Source organism: Mauremys mutica, chromosome 2, assembly GCF_020497125.1.
Source record: "Mauremys mutica isolate MM-2020 ecotype Southern chromosome 2, ASM2049712v1, whole genome shotgun sequence".
Lineage (NCBI taxonomy): Eukaryota > Metazoa > Chordata > Testudines > Geoemydidae > Mauremys > Mauremys mutica.
Genome location: NC_059073.1, coordinates 134,312,786 through 134,327,765, shown reverse-complemented (window position 1 = coordinate 134,327,765; position 14,980 = coordinate 134,312,786).

The following is a 14,980-nucleotide window of genomic DNA, read 5'->3' as shown; positions in this document are numbered from 1 at the left end:
AGCAGGGCAGAAAATACCAGCCCACTGTCACAAGAGCTACACTTTATCTTCTTTGCAAACACTCTGCTCCCTTTGCATCCATTTTTAGCCTACCCTGCTCTAGTGAACATTATAGCCTGCAGAGAAGGAAGATGCTGGGGGGCTTTCCATTTCAGCACAGCTCCTGAGCCCACTGTGAGCGTACTCCCTGAAAGATGTGCAATGTTAACACTTAGGACACTGGCATTTTCCAGACCAGCAGCCATATGGATACTTAGAGAGACGCATAGTATTACAGGAGTTGAACATATTATGCTATACTGTTAAAGAGGCACTTTAAAATTATAAGCTCCTATTTAACTTTCCACTGAAATATTGATCTCAACCTTTAGAAAAATGTTTTCTAATATTCAACCAGTATTTTCATCCCATTATTCCTAGCCCTAAACCTTCAGATTACATAAATTACTGGGTTTATTACAGGGGTAAATGGGTGCAATTTAATGGCCTGTGATATACAAGAGGTCAGACAAGGTGATCTAATGTTCCCTGCTGGCCTTGAACTCTGATCCTATCAATAATTACAATATACAGTCCATCCTTCCTGTTCACACCCATCAAACACTTGGAAGGAAATTTGGATCTCAAACTAGAGAGTTCCAAAGTATGGATTCCTGAGTACAATGAGAGCATCAATAATTCTTTTTCTTTATCAATTCTCACTCAAAGATCTCAAAGTGCTGTACAATTCCAAAAATAGGTCAATGTAAGACATTTTTTAAAATGAGTAAACAAGAAAACATAGTAAAATGATTTTCCACTGCCACTAAGTGGGATAGAACAAGAATAGCCAGGAATAGAACTGAAAAGCTTTGACTTTCTGTGCCCATTCTTTAACCATTGAGGTCCTCATAGAATGTTCCATACCCCAGTCCTTTCCAATGAAACACAAGCAGCATCAGGAGGAATCGGGCAAATGCACATGAGGCCCAACAAAGAATTTAACCATGTTAAATAACACAAATTATTGATTCATGGAAGCTAATTACATTCTATTTTTTTTAATTTATTTTTTCTTTTCTTAGATGTCAGTGTGATTTCAAAGAAAATAAAGAACTGGTACACAGAGTGCAAATGGGTAATGTGCAAACTTTCCTCATCCATCTTTACCTGACCTGCAAAACTTTCTGCTACTCCAGTTCTGGGCTCCCTGTACAACTCTACTGTTGCTCTTCAAACCTGGTCTACAATCCCTGAGCTATTCCAGTCCTGGAGCTCCTCATCCAGAGCTCTTCAAATGCATTCCTGCTCTTCTGATCTGCAGCAAACTTTTCTCTTTTACTTTTGGACCTCTGGTTTGTAGGCAGATCATTATGTAGTGGTTATGATATAGGGACAAATGGAAAAACACCACCAATTCAGATTGTATAGATATGCAAGCTTCCCCCCACCCCTTTAAAATAATGTAAAGCCCAACTAATCTATGGGGAACATGGAAACACATATCTAAAAAGTGCTAATTAAAGCAACTATATTTAAATAAGTTTTTTTCATAAAAGAATGGAGTGCACGCTAGATAAAAAACTGTGGGTAATTAATTACTTTTACTATGGGGAAGTGTATAGGGCATTATTTACATAGGTAAATTTTCCACATTGTAGTAAAATCCTTTAAATATGTAGAACAAATGCAAAATTGCTCTAGACTAAAGGGATTGTGTACATCTTGGTGCAAGCATATGAATTCCCATTTATGCTAACAGGAGCTACTGGCATCCATGAGGGGAATAGCTTTCTTGCACATAGTTGCCTGCTATCATCTCTGAATACTCATGCACTTGAATGTTTTACTGGCAGTTATGCACACAAATGAATAAGCACCCCCCCTTAAACCCAGAGTCTGTGCATGCAAATGTATTAATTGCCATTTGTATACACAAATTAGTATTTGCAAGTGCATATTTATTTATTTAGATTTTAAAAGTATGAAAAGAGACATATCAAAGGATGTAAGTGCTCTAGCATCATCAACACCACAATAAAAATCCCAGCAGCATTACAGTAACTACTTCATGGAACTCAGCCTTCCCCCATTTCATTGCTCTGGAAAGCAAACAGTGTGACTGAATGGAACAGCACTAGATTGGGAGCGTTCTATAAGGCTCTTCAAACTGGCCTGCTGGATGACCTCGGCAAGTCACTTTCTCTCTGCCTTAGTTTCCCCATCTATAAAATGGGGATAATCATACTAACCTCTTTTTTAAAACACTTTGAGATCTATTAAGTAAAAAGTGCTATGTTAGAAATGTTATCATTACTCCCAAAGTGCTCTAAATAGAGGTATTTGGCAGCATACTTGGAAAGTCACAAAATTCAGACTATTTCAGACCCAGGAAGGAAGCAAGTTACAGGGGCTGTAGCAGGGTGACACAGGGAGAGAGAGACATATTTTTCTATTATCAAGGGGTAGCCGTGTTAGTTTGTATCCACAAAAACAACAAAGAGTCCGGTGGCACCTTAAAGATTATCAGATATATTTGGGCATAAGCTTTCATAGGTAAAAAACCTCACTTCTGCATCTGCATCTGACTCCTTGATATTTTTCTATGTGCAGAAATGACAAGTTCAATTAACAGTAGAGGATGAGTTAAAGTTGCTTTGGAATTTTGACACAATGTTCTCAGAGAAAAAAATTTACAGATTTGATCTTGTGACCAGAAATTACTTGTAGAACCACAGCTTCATTTTGGATTCTCAGAGTTCAAGACTTTTTTTTCAGAGCTTAAACTAATTTCTTAAAAGAAAGAAAAACAACAAGCAACCCCCACCTCCAGAATTTATAGGGGCAGGGGACTTCAAAGCACAAGAATGCTGTTATGAATTTTCCTTCCACGACCTACTTTCTCTAATGTCTTGTAGTCTAGGTTATTTCAGTCCAAGAAGAGAAACAAAGTTACAGCAAGTATTTACAAGATGTTTTCAAGTATTCAAACTCTTTTTTTTTTTTTTGGTCAAAAAAGAGCAGCACACAGTAAGACAGAAATGTGGGGTCTGCATTGATCTGAAACAGCATGATGCTACCTTTTGAACTAGTTGATGTATGCTGCTGACAGTCAAAAGTTGAAAGGCAACTAGCAAAACATCTTTCACTAACAAGGAATCAGAATGAATTGTCCCGGGGGGTGGAGGGGAAGAGAGCATGATTCGGAAAGTTCTTAGATGTACATCAATTGTGAAGAAGTCAGGTATGTTGGGATTCCAACTGGAGCAGTACTGTGTCATGGTGACCTGATGCTAGGTAGAACATAAGCCACCCTCCCAACCTCTCATTACTCAGGAGATTAAAAATAGGATAAAGCATTTTGCCTCTAGCTCTCTAGTTCCAAGCCAGTCAAGTTAACAAGACTGAAAAATACAATCTTTTATCTAATAGAGCATCCTACCCCATAGCAATGAGTACAGTAGAGGTAGTTTGCCTACTTAGTCTATTTTTATGGCCCTCATCACCAATTTCTGAGCACCTTCCAGAAGTGCATTGAGTGACATGTCTAGCATGTATCTCATGTGTTAGTTCTATTTCTCTTCCTCTCCCCAAAAAGAAATTTAATTTTAACTATGAATTTCCATAATTTAAAAGAGCTAGATTTTTTGCAGGTTTGACCTTGAATCTGAATATCTTGAGTTTATAAACTAACATTTTTGAAAGGTAATACACATTCAAACCAAATCATAGATGCCTGTCATCTTAACATCACCTTCATAAAGATTTTTGATGTGGGATACTAAATGTGTGTAACATTAAACCTAGTTTGCCCTATATTACTTATGGAGAAAGCAGAAATCTATTGCTCTGTAAACCATGGTACCCTAAAAATGTAGTTCTGAAATATGCAATCCATGTGGACATTTAAACCGGGGGATAGCATCCCATGATCACTACTTCATACACAAAAATGAACTCATGTTTTGTTATATTTTTTAAATGCAAGTCTTAGCAAAGCTCTGAATCATACCAGGGATCAAACCCTCCTGTAGTGGTGACTATATGGCCAGACATTATAGGGGATAATATGTACAAAAATCTTGTGCCAACACTGCATCATTCTGCACATGTTTTTGTTCTGGAGGGTTGAGGGTTTAAGGCTCCAGGAGAGATAATTTGGTACCCTTCACCAGCCCCTTTCACTAACAATGGATGTAAACCTGGATCTGTCTAACTCCGCTAATAATTAAAACTTCCATTGAAATGAACTTAGCATAGGAACAGTACCTAGCTAAACTTTAAAGAGTCTGCAGTCTACAATGCACACAATAGCTTTCACAATGCCATGTTCACTTTAACTCAAGGTCAGTAACTAGCATTGTCGTGACTGCTTCCTCATTGCCCCTGGCTCATTTTGTCCCTTTTATGTCTTTTAGATAAATACAGTTTACTAGCTTAAATATCCCTAAAGCTAATGAATTAAAAAAACGTCTCTCTATATAATGAATGAATCTTCCCTTTCTGAAGATTAAATGAATTTAGATCTGGTGAAAAGGTCTGGATTAACAATCCTAGAATTTGCAAGTGCTGAGTTGCCTTCCCCATAATGGGCTATACCATCTAAGCATTTAGAGAGAGCTTGGTAAAAAAATGTTTCTATGTAAACTCCTTTTTTGATGGAAAATACCCTTTCAACCAAGTAAACTCCCTAAACTTTAGACACATCTGGATCTTTTCTAAACTATCTTTAATTAAAATAATCATTTTTATGTTGTTTGTTGTTGTTGTTCTAATTTTGCACTCTTTAGACAACACTGGTAATTGGGCATGATTTTTACCTCAGCAGCATTTGTGGAAGCCATATCTGATAGGGAGTTAGTCCATGCCTTATGAGCACAGAAGCAGTCTCTGAGGGCCTGGATTTATCAGGATTAGTTTAGCAGCTAGCTCCGTTACAGCACATTATACATGACTGGACGTCTCTGAAGACACACAAAGTGCTGCTGAGGAATTCCAAAGACATCCTGCTGGAAGACACATTGAGAGAATGGCATTTGTGTTCTTCATCACATTATGGCTTAAGCAATTTAAAATGACAAAGCTAATCTGTTGTAGGGATAAGCCATGGTGTCAGTTTATTTTTGCAAGTTCAGGGATGACTACCACTTTATAATTTTTCCTCCTCCCTGTTGGTGAATTCATCTGCAACATTAGGATCATCTCTAGGAAGGAAAGTTGAAGAGACTCGGGACTGTTTGCTTTAACTGAAGAAACATGATAGAAGTATATAAATTAATGGCATAAGTGAAGGTAGATCAGTCACTTCCATTCCCACTTTGCATGGACAAAGGATAGTCAATGGAACTGAAAGGCAGCAAATTTGAAACTGAACAAAGGAAATATTCTCTCACCGCATGGACAACTGACCTGTGGAACTCATTGCCACAAGCAATATGAATTTATCAGGATTCAGACAAGTATTTAATAGTTTCATAGAATTTAATGCCAGAAGGGACCATTGGATAATCCAATCAAAGCTCAGTTTTTACACCTTGGACATTTATATAGACAATGGGAACACCCACAACAATAAGAGCAAAGGGCATTTTTTAAAAGCTTGCTTCAAGGCATAAAACAGCTTCTAAGGATTTGGAAGATATTTTCCTGGTGAGCAGGTCTTTTTCATAATTGCACCTTCCCATGAACTATCTGGCGCTGGGAATTCCTTGGCACAGATTACTTGATGAGATAGCCAATGATGTCATAAGTAGCAATTCCATGTGTTTTCAGAAATAGTTCCCTGAACCAAAGTAAAGGAGGAGTTATGAATTTATACCCCATTCTGAGAAACTGGCCGGCAATAAGTCTCAGTCAGGGAAGAAACTACCTTCCCCTTCCCCTTCACTTGTCTTCCCATGAAAGCTGATAATTTCAGCAGCCGGCAGAGGTCCATACTATTGTGTCAAAACTGAGGGAAAGAGATGCAAGAGCCTCACAAAGTTAGTTATACCACTCTGCTTGAAGGGGGAGGGGAGAAAAAAAAAGAACAGTTTGGATTTGGAACTGAAAACTCCATGAACATCTGGGCTGGGGCTGACCCTTACTATTCCGTGCTCCAGCTAAAGACTTCTCCACTGTGAAATAACAGAACAATGAAAGGCACATACACAGCTGTTTCTGTCATGCTTTTTTGATAACAGTAAATTTCTCCTCTTGTATCCAGCACAGAATATTTTGACTCCAATTTTTTCCTCTCCCTGTCCTCTCACAAAGATCAGACTCAGAATACACCCAGCTAACCTTTAGCATTGATATAACACTTTACTTCTTCCAGCTCCTTTGCAAACAGCTAATTAAGCCTAGCATCTCTCTGATGCAGTAGCAAAGGTAATATTCCTGTTACTGGAGATGTGACTCTTCTTCCTAATTGCAACTTGTACAGTACATTTTATAGGGCAGATCCTCTAAATCAGTGTATCGCCATTGAAGTTCAAATGCATCTGTCTAAGAATATATACAAGATGATTAAGACAAGTACAAAATCAAGTTTTCATGTATTTTATATTCTACTACATGGCTTGGAAAAACAAAGATGCAGATTCCTGGGAATGCAGTGACTGCTACTCAAATATTATCCTGGATCTTGGGACATCACAACCTTCACAAAGGTATATTAGTCAGGACACTATCTGTTCTTTTTTCTTTATTCTCTGTTTTATTAAAAAAATCCATGGAATCAACCCCCTGGTGGTGGATGATAAAGTAGAATTTCATCATCTCATCTATACCAACGGTATTGCATTGCAATATCAAACTTTGCGTGTGAACCCCACTCTTTGAACCCAATGCTGGACCCTGAATTTTTATTTAGTAGAGAATCATATGTTTAGACTTAAAAATATTGCTCTGCGTAAGCAGCAAAGGGGATTTAAGCAAAGCTAGTAAATAATTGTACAGGAATCGTCTCAAGCATAGGAGAAACAAAGGCATTTGTTGCTAGGAACCTACAGTAACTGCTGAATAACTGGGCAAGGAATTGCTGGGCACGAGTTGACCTTATTACATATGAACAGTTCATCTATAATGCATTTAACTCAAGTTCTTCTTGTTCTCATGAATTAACTGCACTCTAGTGGACTGCCACTGAGAACTTGTTTGGGAAAATAGCTCCAATAAAAATCACATCAATAATAACACCTCCAAACCATTTAACAACCAGGAAATCCTTAACCATTAATTTTCTTATCCTTCTCTTGTCAGAAAAACTTGAGATATAAACATTCCCTAATTATATTTTTAAATACAGTGCATTTACTACATTCAAATAAAGGAAAAGAGCTATATGATTGAATATGATTTCTTCTTTAGATTTAGAACATAATGTCCTTATATTTCTTAATTATTCCACTGGAGAAAATTTTAACTTAATGACTGTTCATGACAGATGATATCGCATTACAGGTCTGTTGTGAATCTTACTTAAAGGAAGGTGATGGGAACACTAACGTAACTTAATAGTTTTAAAAAAAAACTAGTTAGGCAAATCTATATAAAGTGGTATTCCAGTGTTCATTTCATTATTTTTACAAGATCTTCCAGTGGAATCATGATGTATTACTGTTTATATTACTGAAATAGGTGACCCGTTGTGTTAGGTGCTGTATAAATATATAGTAAGAGACAGCCCCTGTCCCAGAGAATTTAGAATCTAAGGTCCCGATTTAGAAAACCACTTAAACATGCTTAATTTTAAGCACATATTTAAGTGTCATTGAAATCAATCCTTTCCTGAATTGGTGCCTGTGTTTCTAAGTATTGATTAAGACAGAGTAATCATCCAGACTTCATAGTACTTTACAGAAGTACAGAGCATTTCTACACAGTATTTACAACATATTACCAAACACTGTAATGTACCCAAATGTAGGGTAATGTATAACAGCTGATCCTAGATTCAGAGAGTCCCAGGCCGGAAGGGATCACTGTGATCTGACCTCCTATATAACACAAGCCATAGAGTTTCCGCAAAATAATTCCTTGACCATATCTTTCAGAAAAAAATCCAATCAATTTAAAAATTGCCAGTGATGGAGAATCCACCACAAATTTGGCAAATTGTCTCAGCAGTTAATTATCCTAAATGTTAAAAATTTACATCTTATTTCCAGTCTGAATTTCTCTAGCTTCAACTTCCAGTTCTTGGATCAGGTTATGCCTTACTCTGCTCCACTGCTAGATTGCCCGTGTAGGTACTTATAGACTGATCATGTCACCCCTTAACTTTCCCTTTATTAAACTAAATAGACTCAAAGAGTTCAATCTATCACTATAAGGCATGCCTTCAAATCCTTTAATCATTCTCGTGGCTCTTCTCTGAACCCTCTCCAATTTATCAACATCTTTCTTGGATTGTGGTAACCAGAACTGGACACAGTGTTCCAGCAGTGGTTGCACCAGTGTCAAATACTATTTTATAGTGCTCAGTAGCACTATCCTACACAACAAGTGTGTGTGCGTGGATGGGAGGGGGGTTGGGGGGGAATGAATACCGTAAATAATTAAGTACTTTAAAAGTGGGATTTGTATAGGTTTTAATTATTCAAGTGATAGAGTTAATATTTCTAGTCTTTATGAAAAGGACCGTGGTTTGTTTAGGCATCTCCACATGCATGATTTCCTAGCACCAGGCTGGGATAACAATTCAATATGATGCCATGGGGAAAGAGTACCACCTGCTGAATCATCGACACAACGTTCTTCTGTAACCTAGGATTGCTTTGAAGTTTTCCTATTCAAGTTACTGGCTAGGCTTGACCTTATTGGGCATGTGAGATCTGATGAGATTTTAGCCTGTGTTACTATAGCGCTGAAGAAGTGTACTTAACCTACTTTTGCTATTAAATTTCTATACTTCAAGACCACGTTAGTCTCAAAGCATAAATAATGACTCAAAGAGGTGAATTAAAGCTTGATGGTGTCATGCAAAGCAAGCCTCACCAGGTTACAAAGTTTTTTTTTGTTTGGTTTTTACACTTGTGCACTACCACTAGCAGCTAAGGAACATCAAGCAGAAATCTGCAGTGATCAGATGAAGTGGATTTTGTTTGGCTGAAAGATTTCAGATTGTCCTGGAGACCGAAGTCCGCTGTTTAGACAAAGCAAATGCAGCAGCAATGCAAAATCCATGCACTGTCCCCTCCTCCCTTATATATACTGTGATGGACTCAGGCCAGAAGGATAAGAGGGTAGTGGAAGGCAGGTATATCAGCTTCAGAATGAGCAGGTCCCTGTTCCCTGGATCGCCAAACAAGGGCTACTCCAGGCCAATCAAGACACCTGAGGCCAATTTAACCAGTTAAGGTCGTTAGGCTAATACCGGCACCTGACCTCAATTAACTGACAAAGGGTCAGTTAAGGTTGTTAGGCTAATGAAGACAGCTGGAACCAATTAAGGTCCCACTTATACTGCTTTAAAAGCTCTCTCTGCCAGTTTTCTTGAGAGGAGCCCAGGTGAAAGAAGCTGGAGGAGAGGAAGCATTACTGAGCCCTGAGGTAAGGGTGAAGCTTGGAAAAGGGGAGCATGGGGAAGTGGCCCAGACAGGGGTGGCTCTACAAATTTGGCCGCCCCAAGCAGTCATGCCCGGGAGGCACCCCCGAGCCCCGGGAGCAGCGGACCTCCTGCGGGCATGACTGCGGAGGGTCCGCTGGTCGCTCGGCTGGACCTCCCGCAGCTGCGGGCGGTTCGCTGGTCCGGCGGCTCCGGTTGAGCTGCCGCAGGCGTGCCTGCGGGAGGTCCAGCCGAGCCGCGGGACCAGCGAACCGTCCGCAGTCATGCCTGCGGGACCGAGCGTCCCCTCCGCAGTCATGCCTGCGGCAGGTCCGCTGCTCCCGGGGCTCCGGTGGACCTCCCGCAGGCATGACTGCAGCAGGTCCGCCGGCCCAGACTGCCGCCCCCCCGGGAAAGGACCGCCCCAGGCGGGTGCTTGCCCCGCTGGGCTCTGGAGCCGGCCCTGGGCCCAGAGAATCAAAGCAGCATCAGTGGAGGAGGGAAGCTGCTAATAGCTGCTATCATTAGGGTCCCTGGGCTGGAACCCGGAGTAGAGGGTGGGCCTGGGTTCCCCCCTTCCTCCCCCGCATGATCTACAGAAATCCCTTTGAGAGGGAAAACAGATGTTGGTCCAGGCAGGAGACCAAACGGTATCTATGGAGCTCTAAGGAGCAACAGAGACTGTGAGTGTTCCACCTTCCCATCTCCCATACCTCTCCGAGGGTGCCCCCACTGCCCTGTTGCCATCTGTGTCACCTGTAGGTGCCGCAATGGCTACTGCCCCGGCTGCTGTCAAGGGGGAATCTGTAGCGGCGGGTGGGGACTTTGCTTCTATTTTTGCTGAGATCGAGGCCCTGGGCTTGACCTCAATCACCGAGGGAGTGGATGTCCCCCTGTTGGAGGGCCTCGGTACGGATGATTGCTATCTGGTGCCCCCACTTCTCCCCTTCCCTCCGTCTCAGGTGGTTGCCCCTGTTTTGGCCTCTGCAATACCCCAGGCCCTGACCACCTGCCTGGCCGCGAATGGTAATCTGGCTGATGCCGCCATGCCTATTGTGGCGGTGGCCGACGCTGAGCGGCCAGGCTCTGAGCCCATGGGTGTCCTACCCATGGGGTAGGACAGGACCAGTTGGTTAAGCACCAGCACTCTCCCCGGAGGGAGAGGCACCGGAGCAGTCCCGTCCAGCCCTACCCCATGAGATGGGACCGCAGTTTTCGCCTCCCCTCAGCACTGTAATTGTGGGTGCCTCGTTTAGTGAGGCACCTGAGCCTAGCACTGTGGAGGCACCCCATTCCCTTGCTGTCCCTTTAATTGCCGTGTCGGGTCAAGAGGCACCGTGCTCCGGTGGCTCTGCCACTCAGGCCCTAGATTTTGTCCCCGTTCTCTGCCCTGACCCTGCTCCCATCCTAGATCTGTGTCCTGTCCCTGTCCCTGACCCTGTTCCAGTCCTTGTTCCTGTCCTTAACCTCTCTTCCCTCCCCAAGGTTGCCTTTTTTTCTTTTTATAAAGGTCCCCGGGAGGCGGTTTTTGTTTTTCCTTCTTCCGGCTCATCTGGGGCTGCAGTTCTCCTTCTGCCATTGTCCTTGGGGCTGAGTGTTGCGTCAGGTGGCGCGGTGCCGGACGGATAGGTGCCTTGGCGGGGCTTTAATCCCTGCGTGCCCGTTTCTATAGGCCATGGGGCTGGCAGGGGGGTCCAATCGGGAGATGCCCCAGGGTCCGCGACCCCGGTCCCCGTTGTGCAGAGGAGCGAGATGCGCTCTTTCTTGGAGGACACTCATGGCTCCACGAACAGAGTGCATCTCACTCTTCAGTGCTGGGGCGATTTCCATCTTGTTCTCCAGACCGTGAGGGCCATTATTGGGGAGGGCAAAGGGACCAGGAAGTGGGATGCTGCGGCTTACCAGCGGGCCCGCGGCTTCCGTGATGCCCTGCTGGCTTTCGGGGTTGGTCATGGTTTGCTGAGGGGTCCAATGGGCACCGCTAGTGCCCCAGACCGGGAGAATCATCCCCAGCCCTCTTTATGTTGCCATCCATCTTTGCTACTTTGAACACTTGTGGGTTGGGTCTCCACAGGTGCTCTCCTTCCTTCGGGGGCGGGGGTACTTGGTTATTTTCCTGCAGGAGACCCACATGGACCCAGCTGCCGAAGCGAGCTGGCGGCTGGAGTGGGGGGAAGGGGTCTACTTTAGCCACCTTTCAGCCCGTCAGGGCGGGGTGGCGACCCTGTTCTCCCCGCACCTACAGCCTGAGGTGCTGGGGTTTACCGAGGTCGTGCTGGGTCGCCTGCTGCACCTCCGGGTTCAGATGGAGGGGCTAACGTTGAATCTTGTCAATGTCTATGCCCCAGCATCCGGCCCGGTAAGAGCATGCTTTTTTCGGCAGGCGTCCGCCTTCCTTGGTACTTTGGATCCTTGCGAGTGCCTGGTCCTGGGTGGAGACTTCACATGCACCCTCGAGGAGCGGGACCACATGGGGATCAAGCCGAGCCCGGCTGCTGCAGACGTCCTCACAGAGATTGTAGTCCATCACTCCCTAGTGGACGTCTGGCGTGACCACCACCTGGACGATGACTGTACGTTCACTTTTGTCTGAGTGGAGGAACAATGGTCGAGCCACTCCCGGTTGGATCGCATTTATTTCTCCCAATGTCATCTCTCGCAGGCCCATTCCTCCAGCGTTCGGCCGGCTCCGTTCTCGGACCACCATTTGGTGGCCGTGATGGCCTCTCTTTGGAGAGGCCGGGGCTGGCCTATTGGCATTTCAATAACAGCCTGCTGGAGGATGTGGGATTTGTGGCATCCTTCCAGGAGTTTTGGCTGGCCTGGCGGGAACAGAGGCATGCCTTTCCCTCAGCGTGGCAGTGGTGGGATGTGGGGAAGGTGCGCACCTGGCTCTTCTGCTGTAGCCAGACCCGGGGCGCCAGCTGGCGGAGGGATGTGGTGATAGAGCAGCTGGAGCGGGAGGTATTGGAGCTGGAGAGGTGTCTGGCCGCCAGCCCTGGAGATCTACCCGTCTGCGGAGCGTACTGGGAGAAGTGGGAGGAGCTCCGGGCCCTTGACAATCTTCGGGCCCAGGGTGCCTTTGTACGATCCTGCATCCATCTCCTGCAGGAGATGGATCATGGCTCCCGCTTCTTCTACACCCTGGAGAAGAAGAGGGGGGCAAAAAAGCACGTCCTCTGCCTCTTGGCAGAGGACGGCGCCCCCCTCATGGATCCAGTGGAGATGCGCGAGAGGGCCAGGGCCTTTTACGCTGGCCTTTTCTCCCCGGATCCAACAAAGCCTGCTGAGCGCTTTGGGACAAACTCCCGACGGTCAGCACGGGCGACTGAGACTGGCTGGAACTGCCTCTCACTCTGGATGAATTCTCAGAAGCCCTCTGTCTCATGCCCACTAATAAATCTCTGAGCATGGACGGGCTGACCATGGAGTTCTACCGCGTGTTCTGAGATGTCCTCGGCCCGGACCTTGCCATCGTCTGGGCCGAGTCCTTGGAGAGCGGTGCTCACCTTATTGCCGAAGAAGGGGGACCTCCGCGATCTCTGGAATTGACATCCTGTCTCGCTCCTCAGCACGGACTAAAAGGTCAGGGTGAAGGCCATCTCGCTGTGGCTGCGGTCCGTGCTGGCAGATGTGGTCCATCCAGATCAGACCTACACCATCCTGGGCCGTACCATCTTTGACAATCTTTATCTAGTCCGGGATCTCTTGGAGCTTGGGTGTAGGGATGGTCTGTCATTCACCCTCCTGTCCCTGGATCAGGAGAAGGCCTTCGACCAGATGGACCACAGGTATCTCCCAGACACTCTGTGGGCTTTTGGCTTTGGACCCCGGTTTGTGGGGTTTCTCCAGGTGCTGTATGCCTCCGCAGAGTGTTTGGTCAACCTCAATTGGACCCTGACCGTACCTGTCAGCTTCGTGTGAGGGATGCGTCAAGGCTTCCCTCTGTCGGGTCAGCTGTACACTCGGGCCATTGAGCCCTTCCTTTGTCTCCTTCACAAGAGGTTGATGAGGCTGGTGCTCCATGAGCCGGAGGTGCGGCTGGTTCTGGCAGCATACGCCAACGACGTGCTCCTTGTGGTTCAGGACCCGGACGACCTGGTGAAGGTGGAGGCTTGTCAAGCTGTTTATTCAGCGGCCTCCTCCACCTGGGTCAACTGGGTCAGGAGCTCTAGCCTGTTGGTGGAACCGGGTGGCGGGCAAGCCCCCTCCCACCCGTGCTTCAAGCCATTTGGTGGAGCGTGGGTCCACTGCTCTATCTTGGCGCTTATTTCTCTGCCACGCATCCATCTCTGCTGGAGAACTGGTACGGTTTAGAGACCAGGGTGACTGGGCAGTTGCGGAGCTGGACGGGACTGCTCCAGTGCCTCTCCCTCCGGGGGGAGAGCGCTGGTGCTTAACCAACTGGTCCTGTCCATGCTCTGGCACTGACTCAACACCCTGTGCCCGCCCCTGGTGTTCCTGGCCAATCTCTAGAGGTTGGTTCTGGGTTTTTTTTGGCCGGGACTGCACTGGGTCTCTGCAGGGGTTCTCCATCTCCCCTTGGAGGAGGGCGGGCAGGGCCTGACGTGCATGCGCACGCAGGTCCATGTCTTCTGCCTCCATGCTCTGCAGAGACTCCTTTATAGTGCAGCTGGCTCAGCATGAAGCATATTGGCGCACGCCTTCCTCCGCCGCCTGCGAGGGCTCCAATACGACCAGCAGCTCTTTTTTCTCCATCCAAGAGGTCTTCCGCAAGACCTCTCCGAGCTGCTGGTCTTCTACCAGGACATCCTCCAGACCTGGAGGCTGGTTTCAGCAACCAGGTCCTTTGTGGCCACCGAAGGGGTAGATCTCCTCGCAGAGCCCCTGTTACACAATCTCCATCTTCGTGTGCAGGTGGCGGAGTCCTCTTCGGTGTGCCGTAGGTTGGGCCTGGCGGGAGTCACAAAGATCAGAGATCTCCTGGACTACGACCTTGGGAGCTGGGTGGATCCCCAGGCGCTCGGTTGGCGCATGGGGCTTTCCACCCTTACGACCCCCGGCGCATACTCCAGGAGGTGGAGGCAGCCCTGCCTCCCACGGCTCGGTTCCTCCTGTGAGAGGGTGAGCCCCACCCACCCCTCACTCCAGGCCCTCCGGACCTTTCCATTGGCCCCCTGCCCTGTGAGCCTTCCCAGCCTTCCCCCCCCTCCCCCGCATACCTTTAGCCGGCTGCATGTTATGCAGCCAGTTCGTTTCCAAACTGCGCCAAGGGACCATCTGTACGCGCTCATGCTACACATGCTTCATTACCCCACCCTCGTGTCCCACCCAGACATGAAGTGGCGGGACCTTCTACCAGCAGCGGTGGGTGGGGAACCCCGGTGGGCCAGTTTCTATTCCACCTTTGTCCCGCGGCCCGCTGGGGATATCAGCTGGTGGCTCCTGCATGGGGCTGTGAGCACGGGCGTGTACTTGGCGCGGTTTACCACTGTCCCCTGACACCTGTCC